The sequence below is a fragment of the Zalophus californianus genome, chromosome 13 (assembly GCF_009762305.2).
Source record: "Zalophus californianus isolate mZalCal1 chromosome 13, mZalCal1.pri.v2, whole genome shotgun sequence".
NCBI lineage: Eukaryota > Metazoa > Chordata > Mammalia > Carnivora > Otariidae > Zalophus > Zalophus californianus.
The window spans coordinates 77,271,021-77,282,516 of NC_045607.1; positions in this window are offsets into that span (position 1 = coordinate 77,271,021).

Here is an 11,496-nt window from a genome sequence, read left to right on the forward strand (position 1 = left end):
GTTTCCACAACTTGGCTGTGTACCCCAGTACCTTAGGGAGCTTGATAAAAATACAGATACCATTGATCTTCCTTATTCATGAATTCCATATTTGCAAATCTGCATCCTCGTTAAATTTATTTGTAACTCCAAAATCATTCCTTGTGGCACTTTTGTGATCACTCATCCTCATGTACAGAGAGGCAAAATTACTCAATATACACATTACCAGCTGAGGTGGAGCGAGGTGATGCTCTGTCTTCCGTTTCAGCTCTCATACTCTAAACAAGTGTCCTCTCCGCAGTCGATTTAGTGCCACGTTTTTTGCATTTTTGTGCTTTTTCCTGGCGATCTCATCATTTAAAGTGCCCCCCCCGCCGACCGCCGCGCAGTGCTAAATTATTGTCTACGGCTTCTAAGCACAAGAAAACGGTGATAAGCCTTACAGAGAAAATACATGTGCTAGAGAAGCTTCTATTAGGCATGAGTTTTAGCGCTGTTGGCTCTGAGTTCAATGTTAATGAATCAACATCATCATAGATCCAGCAAAGGCAGAGCGAATTTGCTGATCTGGGTGAGGCTGCTTCCAAAAGTGCTGAAGGACCACCTGCTCTGTATGACGAAGCTATGGAAAAGAGGGAAAGGCGGCTAACAAGTTAAAAAAAAAAAGGCACATAGTGGGCAGCAGCATTGTGAGGCTGCAAGCCAAAGAGATCTGTGGTCCTGTTATCTGGACTCAAGAAATGCCAAGCCTTTCTGGGCGAGCGTTGCCTGTGTCACACGTTTCATAAGGACCTCGAGGCTGAAACATGTCCAACTTGCAGGGGAGGCTGGTTCTGCAGATCAGGAGGCTTCAACTGCTAAGTATTGTATAGGAAAAAGGGTGTGTGGGGGAGCAGATTTTCAATGCCGAGGAGACTGGCTTGTTTTACAAGACGTTGGCAGACAAACCTATGTTAGTGCAAACGGTTAGTTGATGAAAATGTGGTGACCAGAAGTTCTCGAGAACCTAAGCCCGTATTTCCTGTTGCAAGAGTAGTTTAGTATTTGCTAATTTAGGGTTTGCAGTGATTTTATAGGACATAAGTACTGAGAAGAACAAGAATCGACTGTACCTTGTTTACCCTCATGGATTTTGAAACATAAGGTGTGGCCCAGACACCTGTATTTCTTTTCTTTTTTTTTTAATTTTTATTTATTTATTGAGAGAGAGAGAGAATGACAGCTTGAGAGGTTGGAGGGTCAGAGGGAGAAGCAGACTCCCTGCTGAGCAGGAAGCCCAATGCGGGACTCGATCCCGGGACTCCAGGATCATGACCTGAGCCTAAGGCAGTCGCTTAACCAACTGAGCCACCCAGGCACCCCTGTATTTTTTTTCTTTAAGATTTTATTTTTTTAAGTAATCTGTATACCCAACGTGGGGCTCGAACTCACAACCCTGAGATCAAGAGTCACATGCTCCATGGACTGAGCCAGCCAGGCACCCCTGAGACATCTGTATTTTTATCAGTCTCTTCACTTGCTTTGGGAGCAGTTCTGGTGTTTGAGGGTCATTGATATAACTGGTTTCCACATATTTCTGGAAGCCTATCATATTTTCGATAGGTATCATTTTTTTTTTTCTTGGTTATTAGGATCTAATGGTGGACTACTTGGTCTGCCCTCACACAAGGATTCTTTTACCTCCTGTGATTGGCTAGAAAGGAAGTAGTTTAGATGACATATATTTCTAAATACTGGCTGATTCCTAAGAGAAATAGCATCTACCTACTGAGACAGCATACATCTATCCATTTATCTTCACACCCATCAGATTTAAGCTGCCTATTGGCAGCAACCGTGAGTCTTTGGTTCACCAGCATAAATCTAATACCTACTCAGTGAATTTTCGTATAGGAGACACTCTGCCCAGGCACTGTGATGGAAATTGAATTCTTCCTATAAATCAGTGGCTCTCAAGAAGGGATGATTTTGCTCCCCGAGGTCATTCGGCAATATCTAGAAGTATCTTTGGTTGTCACAACTGGACGGGAAGGGGGGGGGGGGTGTTAGTGGTATGTAGTGCATAGGGGCCAGTGATGTTGCTGACCATCCTAAAATACACAGGACAGCCTCCACCCCTATAACAAAGAATTATCTGGTGCAAAATGTTAATAGTGCCCTGGTTGAGGAAAACCCACTTCAATGGATGTAACAATCACAGAAGGCAATTTCTCTTCGTCCAACACTACATTCCTGCTAGAGTCTGCTGTTAAAATGACACAGCAGTAGGGGCGCCCAGGTGGCTCAGACTTATAAGCGTCTGCCTTCAGCTCAGGTCATGATCTCCCGGTCATGGGATGGAGCCCTGCATCGGGCTCCCTGCTCGGCGGGAAGCCTGCTTCTCCCTCTCCTTCTGCTCCTCCCCGCTGCTCGTGCTCAGTCTCTTTCTCTCAAACAGATAAATAAAAATCTTAAAAAAATAATTAAATATTTTCCAAAAACATGACACAATACTACTGAATCAAGTCATTCCCCACAGCCCCCTACCATGCAATAGTAATGTGGAAAGATTCTAGAGAAAGCTTTCCTCTCTCCTGTCCCACCGGTTTGTTGTTACTAGTCCTAAGCCAAGAATGCGTATTTTTTTTCCCCTGAATTTTTTTTTTTTTTAGGTAATCGCTACACCCCATGTGGGGCTCAAACTCACAGTCCTGAGGTCAAGAGTCCATGCTCTACCGACTGAGCCAGCCAGGCGCCCCTTTTCCCCTGAGTATTTGCACACGTTTATCTTCCTTATTTTTATTACCCACCCCTGTTTCCTTGCTTGCACCTCCTACAAAGTGCAGTCCAGCTTCCTAGGAAACAGGTGTACCCTGACCCCCTTTGTGGAGTGTCTATAAATGGCTTGGGAAAAAAATGCATCCGGGGGCCTGCGAGCATGCGTGGTCTCCTCCTCCTCCCACTTGCTCTCCGCCAGCGAATGAAAGGAACCTCCTCCACCTGCCAGAGACTCAAACTCTCTGACCGCACATGCTGGGTTGGGCCTACTCTGCAGTTACCTCAGTCACATGCGTAGGCAGTGAGGAAAGAACACCAGATTCCAAAAGATCACATTTCCTGAAGAGACATATTTGCAGGGAGGGGCAAGAAAATGACAGAATGCTTTAATTCAGGTGCCGCATTTCATTTTCAGGAAGGCTGTGTTTTACAGTGCGAATATAAACAAGCTGAATTCAGCCCAATGTAATATGGTCATGAGTAAACTGATATTTTTTCCCTTCTACTGTTATGATTTCTGTCAATGTGAAGGGAAAATATATGTCTAAAAGGAGATGTTTTTCCTTAAGAGGGGTAATCAGGATTAAGCAAATTAATTGTTTTTATTCATTTACCACATATTTAACGAGTATTTATTGTACATCATGCTCTGCGCTAGGCCTACAAATATAAAATGAAGAGGTACAGTCCCTGTTCCCAAGGAGCAATATCAGCTACTGATTAAACATTTTAACATGCATTTTTCTGTTAAAAAAATTCACAGTTACAGAGAATATATTTGCAAAAGACATATCTGATAAAGAACTGCTATCCAAAATACACAAAGAACTCTAAAAGTCAATTTAAAAAAACCCTGAACAACTCAATTTTAAAAATGGGCAAGAAACCTGAACAGACACCTCACCAAAGAAGATATACAGATGGCAAATCGGCATGTGAAAAGATGCTCCACATCAATGGAATTAGGGAATTATAAATTAAAACAATGAAATGCTACTACATACTTATAAGAATGGCCCAAAACTAGAACACTGACAACAGCAAATGCTGGTGAGGACATGGAGCAACAGGAACTCTCATTCATGGCTGGCGGGAATGTGAAATGGTACAGCCACTTCAGAAGACAGTTTGGGGCTTTCTTACTTAACATAACTCTTACCACATGACCCAGCAATTGTATTCCTCAGTATTTACAAAAAAGAGTTGAAAACTTACGTCCACACGAAAACCTGCACACAGATGTTTATAGCTGCTTTCTTCAGCATTTCCAAAACTCAGAAGCAACCAAGATGTCCTTCAGTGGGTAAATGAATAAATACACTGTGGTACACTCAGATAATAGAATATTATTTGGCACCAAAAAGAATGAGCTGCTTCATTCCTACATTTGTATAATGTGGACAGTTGTGCCTGTGCCGTCAGACCGTGGAGGATTAAATGAGCAAATATCTATAAAATGCTTAGGACAGTGCTTGGCACATAATGATAGTTAAGTAAGTATTTATTGCTACTATTATTGCTACTATTATTTTTGTTGTTGTTGCCATTACTGGATGGGAAGAGTGAGAGATAAGGTAAGGAGGTGAGAGGCAAAACCATCCATACCCATACAGTTTACTATCTTCACCATTCTAGAAAATTCTTGCCCTGGGAGGTAAAAATTGCAAATAACTTCATTTTTCACTCCAGGAACATCCTCAAGACCCATCAATTCTGCAAAAATAAAAAGCATCACATGACAGTTTGTACCATAAGACCATTTGAACTTTTTGCTTCACCTTTGCTGTTTCTTCTGATCCTAGACTATTTTATTACTATCATTACACAAGTTCCCACATTGTCAGACTCAACTTAAGCAGATTTTAAAAACCTCATAAATAGCCCCGCTTGGCTCTCCTCCCTTTGAGATGCTACCAGGAACCTGGAGATGGAAGCTCTCCATTACTGTAGTAAGCCATCAACTCTGCTCTGTCTTATGACCAGATTGTTTTGGTGACATTTTCTGGAAGCCAGCATTTAAGAACAGGCAGCTTGGGAAGTGGCAATGCTCTAGGTGAGAGATGATAAGGAACTGAACAGGGCTTCAGGACAAGAGGGGAGAGTTTGAAAAGGCACTGTTGGAAGAGAGACCTTAGTGATTGGCTGGGGGAGAGAGGGAAACTCAGGGATGCCTCTCAGGTTGGTAACCTCAGTAACTAGGTTCATCATAGAAGGGTTTTCCAAAGGAGAACCTGCAAAGTTTGGTTGGTGTAATTCAGTATATGCATTGACATTTCATCATTGGAGCCAGCTTTGTTGGGCTTGTTTTGATTTCTACCCATCCACAAACCCTGACCACAAAGACCCCCTCAGAGGCGGAAGATTAGGTTGGGCTTCTCAGCTTGCAAAGAGGATGTCATCCCCATGCCATGCTCCTGGCTCCTTTATAATTCTCTCCTACTTGAGCCACCCTAATCCCCTCTCCTTTCTTTGTGCCTGCTTACAGGCCAATTTCTGAAGTGCCAGGAAAGATAAATCCCACTCTCAAAGCACTGATGTCAATTTTCCTGAAGATCTGGAGGGAAAGACAGAGGTCCGATGACCAGCTCATCCTGGTTTTAGCATTCAAGGTCCTGGGTCTGGGAGCCTTCTCAGTTCTGGGCAAATCAGGCTGGCTGGTCACCTGTGATCAAGAAGGGTAAGACTCCCTTTACAGCCTCCCCTTGACCTCAAGTGCTTCTACAGAGGCTGTTAGCCCACCCAGGGCCCTGCCCCCAACAGCGCTCTGTGGTCTTTGAAGCCGATACCTCCTCCTCTCACATTCCTTAGCAGAACCCAGCAGTATGCAGAATTCCCTCAGCCACACAAAAGCCAGCCCTACAGGGCTCAGCCAAACAAGCTTCTGGTTCCTCACAGTCCTGAGGCCACCCTTTCTGGTGTGTGTGTTGGGGGGTGTATTTATTACATTAGCTAGAGAAGCAACGCTTGCCTACTTAGATGGACTCTGGAAATTGGAGTTTGATGACCGCCATATATTTTATATCAAAATCTTTCCCTCTCAAACCTCCTAAGCTTAGAGTGTTAAGACTGACAGCACTTCTTGAAACTATTCCCTTTTGTGGCTTCCAGATTCCTTCCTCTGGCTTTTCCTCCTACCTTTAGGACTATTTTGACTCAGGATTTCTCACCCGCCTCTGCTCCTTGGTGTGGCCCTCACTGGTTTAATGTTCACCACACTTCCCGCTTCTGCTTTTTCTCTTCCTCTCTCCACACGCTCTTGGGGGTGATTCAGCAAGACTCAAGAATTAATTCTTCTTGCTTCCACCCTTTATTCCTCAATGTGTCTGCGCGTTCAAAGACTGAAGAAGCACTACACTCAAAGCAGGGCAGGGTCTAGGGAAGGAGAGGTAATGTTCAGATGGAAAAACAGATCGCAGGAAAACTTTTTGGTTTTTTAGATGCCCTTTATTACAGTTTCATATACTTCTTTGCCCCCTTTGTAAACTGGGCCAAGAATGGCATCCACTCCCAAGGTGGCTGTGAAGTGAAAGAAGGTGCTAGGTGCCTAGAACATGTAGTAAGGAAATGTTTGTCAGAGGTTAGCTGTTGTCTTTAACTCAATGGGCTCTAAGGGACATGTTTGAAGGGGCATGTTTCTTTGGGTAGGGGAGGAGCAAAAGCTTCCCCTAAAGAAAATATTTCTCCTTTGAAGCAAGTTAAATGAAGGAATTCTGACTGGGCCAGAAGGTTTACTAATAAGTCTGAGGACAAAGAAAGTAAGTTATAAATACCCAGTAACATTTAAGCTAGTGATTAGTTTTGCAGAAATAAATCCTTAAAAAAAAAACAAACCAAAAAACCCAAGAAACAGAACACATTTTTTTAAATTAAAAAATTTTTAAATAAAAAAAAATGGTTTCTATTTCTCAGCTGATCTTGAAGGTAGTTGAGCCTTTCCATGAAATGTACCAAATTCTTGAGTTAAATAGGCCCCTCCTTCTGCACTGATATTGTTCATCCAAGTTGCTCCCATGATTGATCCGATGGGTGGACGGATAACACCAGAGAGAATATTTTTAAGTCCACCTGATGAAGGGAACATTCGTTTTGCATTGGTATGCAGCTGAAAGAATTAAACCTATTAAACGGTCATTTACCTGGTATCAGATAATGAAATTACATACATACATTCAAAGGAACTCCAGGCAAAGCTGGTGCCAATCTAGATGTCCTGGGATCTTGAAGCCAGGCTGACGGTGCCCTATAGGTTGGTTAAATTGATCTTCCGGTTACTGCTGCAAAAAGTTTTTCTCCACTCAAGATATACAGGTAGAGTACCGTATAGGGCTACCCAGAGGATAAGGCCTTGAGACACATTGCTAAGCACCAAAGCTTAAAGCTAAAAACATTTGTGGGTGAAAGAGAAATGGAGACAAAAGAGGGCTCCTCCCTCCCCCAGTAAAGGCTGGGGGTGAGGAGTCATTATTCCCTAAGGCAAACCACATGTGGAAAATGCTCCAGAGAAATATTTGGCAAGCCACAATTTTATAGAGCTGGAAGGAATTGCTCTCAAGATATCAAGATGTGATATTTCAGGGAAATTCTGAATGCTCCTTTGTCTTCCATATCATTTTTTTATAATTGAGATCATATATGTAGTCTTCCTGTTTATTTCCCTTAACTTATAGTAATTGTCCCTGGCACTAGGTATACTATAAGAACATTCCACAATACCCCATCGTATGAATGTAAAAAAAAAAAGTACACATTTATTTCTCTATCATTGGAGATTTATGTATTTTTACATTTCACCGCAAGTAAGGATATGGACTAGCATTGCAGTTAAATGTGGATCTTGATCTCTGATTATTCCCTTAGGATATTTTCCAAGAAGTGGACAAATGATCGAAGAATCTGAATGTTTTTAAGGGCTTTTTGTGGGGTCAAACTGCTTTTTGGGTAGATTTTAACACTCCCCCCTGCAGCGTGAGCATGTTTCTTAACATAGTCTCATAATTATGAGGGTGAATATTAAAACTCTCATAAAAAAAAAAGCCTAGTTTGGTGTATATATATAAAAGTTGTTTTAATTTGGATTATTTGTATTGAATTTCAATATTTCATATTCATCATTTGTACTTCACCGATGGATTGTAACATCCTTTGTTAATTTTACTCTTGGCATCTTAATGCTTTTTAAAAATATATTAGTATAGGGGGCTGAGGGGTAATGAGGAGAGACCGCGGAAGGGTATATGGTTTCTTTTGGGGGTGATGAAAATGTTCTAAAGCTGATTGTGGTGGTTCTATTAAAAACCAAACCAAACCAAACCAAACAAAAACAAAAACAAAAAAACAAAAACCATCGAAGGGTGCCTGGGTGGCTCAGTCGTTAAGCATCTGCCTTGGGCTCAGGTCATGATCCCAGGGTCCTGGGATGGAGCCCCATGTCGGGCTCCCAGCTCAGCAGGGAGTCTGCTTCTCCCTCTCCCACCCCCCTGCTTGTGTTCCCTCTCTTACTGTCTCTCTCTCTCTGTCAAATAAAATAAAAAATCTTAAAAAAAAAAAAACATGGAGGGGCACCTGGGTGGTTCAGATGATAAAAGTGTCTGCCTACAGCTCAGGTCATGATCCCAGGGTCCTGGGATCGAGCCCCATGTCTGGCTCGCAGCTCAGTGGGGAGCCTGCTTCTCCCTCTCCCTCTGCTGCTCCCCCTGCTTGTGCTCTGTCTCTCTCAAATGAATAAATAAAATCTTAAAAAAAAAAAAACTTTTTTTTTTACATCAAATTGTAAACTTTAAATGGGTGAATTGTATGGTATATGATTTCTATCTCAATAAGGCTGTTTTTAAAACATTAGCATAAATTATTTCCATATTAAGGTATTCAGCCTCCCTCTTTCAAAACTTGTTAGCAAATTTTCCAATTCCAATTGCCTTTTGCTTTCTCATATTCAGAAGATACATACTCTTAGTTAAATCTATAATCTGTTCCATAAAGAATATGCCCATTGCTTTTATTTGGAAAATCCCATCAAATGCAGATAGTCACTGATAACGTTCTTCTAGTTTATTTCATTCTTAATCCATCTGGACTTTGGTGTAGGTTATGAAGCTATAATCAATGTTCTCTAATACGTACTTGTTGAATGAAGTAAATTTGCCCTTCCCTTCCTGTGTTTGGATGTTCTGTTTTCAAAAACGGACCTCCATGCTTTGGAACCCAAATTTAACGTGAAGACAGTTTGGGATAAAGCGGAACACTAGCTTTATCACTTTGCCAGGCAAAGGAGGCTGCAGCAGGCTATGGCCTTCAAAAACTGGGGGGGGGGGGGGGGGGGGGGGGGGGAGTGTTACAGGGAAATACAGGATCTAACCAGTTTTGACAGGAATTGTGTACATGGTTCCTGCCTCCTCCGTCCTGTCTTTAGGGAGGTTCTGGGTTCCTGAAAGAAAAGCCTAAGAAAGGAGGAGAGGTTGTTTGCGGAAGAGGGGAGAAAGGTTGCTGAAAAATCAAGCTTCGCTGAAGCATGAGTGCCAGCCACTTTGTTTTTTGTTCAACTTTATGCTTTTAAGCAGTTTCAATTCCTTTGCAATATTTTACATATACTAACAACTGAGTTATTTTTGTATTGGTCTGAGAGTTAAAATGTAAACTAGTAATACACTTTTAAATTTTTAGCTTTAAAACATGGCTTCATATCTAGTATTACAAGAATTCAGGGGCACCTGGGTGGCTCAGTCAGTTAAGTGTCTGCCTTCAGCTCAGGTCATGATCTCAGGGTCCTGGGATCGCATCCCGGGGTGAGTTCCTTGCTCAGTGAGGAGCCTGCTTCTCCCTTTCCCTCTGCCGCTCCCCCTGCTTGTGCACTCTCCCTCTGTCTCAAATGAAATCCTTGAAAAAAAACCAAACAAATCCAAGGCTTCATTACTTTCCTTTCTCAAAGTATTCCTAGCTATTCTTTTATTTTTCAAGATTTATTTGAGAGAAAGAGACAGACAGACAATGAGTGGGAGGGGCAGAGGGAGAGGGAGAATCTGAAGCAGACTCTGTGCTGAGCAGGGGGACTGACTCGGGGCTCAATCCCATCCCTGAGATCACGACCTGAGCCGAAACCAAGAATTAGACACTTTACCAACTGTGCTACCCAGGCGCCCCTCCTAGCTATTCTTGCACATTTTTTCTTTCAGATGAAATTTAGAACAATTTTACTAATGTTTGAGAATATGGTTGGACTTCCATTTAACATATAGACTGATTTGGGAAGGGCCATGTTTAAAATAATTGTCTCAGAGCACAATGTAGTTTTCCTCCACAGTCCCACACACCTTACCTTTGAACATTTTCTGAGCTTGTTGCCATGATAAATGCTCACGTAATCCCATTATATTGTAAAACTTATTTTTTTGCTTGAATATGGAAACCCTATTAACTTTGACTATCTGGATCTGTTGGTTAATTAAAAATCCTAAGACAAGATTTTTTGGGTTTTCTATTTGGACAAACATAACAATCTGCAGTAATGAAAAATCTTTTCTTTCCCAACAGCTATAAGTCATTTCTAGTTTCAATCTTATTGCATCAAAAAATATTAAATCAATATTCCGATGACAAGCCCTGAAAACTTTAAGAAAGCACATATTAAAAATTAAATCTTTGACAAGTAAGCTTATGAAGGATATATATTAAAAGTCTCAAGTGTTAGAGAAAGATCCAAGGTTAATCAACTTTATCACTTTCTGGAGTGTGTTTCATCTAAATTGAAGCCAAAGAGCACCAGAAGGATTTAACAGATCAGGTGAGAGGACATTTGGAGCTGGTACTTAATATTTTTTGGGGGGGGGTCAGGATGGGGATGGTTCTTTTCCCTCCACTGCACCCTCCACAGACCACAGCAAGTAACAGATCTTGTTAGTATTTGTGGCCATTGAGATGGAACTGACTGGGAAAGTGCCCTTCCCCCATCAACAGATACTGCATTCTTCTAAAGGCCTGGTCTGAATCTTTTTGCATAATCTGTGTTAAATTTTCTACCACTGCCACACCCTCTTCCTCTCAAGACATCTCTGCCTGGAGAATTAATGTTTTTAATCAACAACACTTCTTGGTTACAAAGTACCACACCAGCTACTAAATTTAAGTGCTGGTAGCTAAGGAAAAAAGAATAATTTATGGAGACAAGGCATTGATGTCCGAATGGCTGATTTTAATGGTGATGACTAGTTACAAATGCATTCAGTCCTGCCCACAATCAAAAGAGTAAAACCTATGGTAGCCACATTTGCCAGGAAACAGTGTTGCATTTGTTTTATATGTGACATAATGAGAAATAAGTTATTTTTCTAAGCAAACTACAAAAATCCAGTTTAATTGACCCTACGGATGAAATAAATTAAAACATGGAACATGGCTTCCTCCTCCCCTAAATAACTGCAAGAGAACATCTACTTATGTTATTTGAGTGAATTGTATTTGATGAATGACACAAATCCATGTTTGGAGACAATAATGCTTCTGGAGAGGGAGTAAATTTTGCTGCCCCCAAATTTGCCTCTTTGGCATATTAATTATTTCAAGCTGGGTATTTTTTTTCCCTAAAGATTTATTTATTTATTTTGGGAGGCGGGGAGGGAGCACGAGTGAGTGGTGGGGCAGAGGGAGAGACAAGAATCTCAAGCAGACTCCCTGCCTAGTGCAGAGACCCAGCCCGATGTGGGCCTCGATCTCACAACCGAGAGCATGACCTGAGCCGAAATCAAGAGTCAGACGCTTACCTGA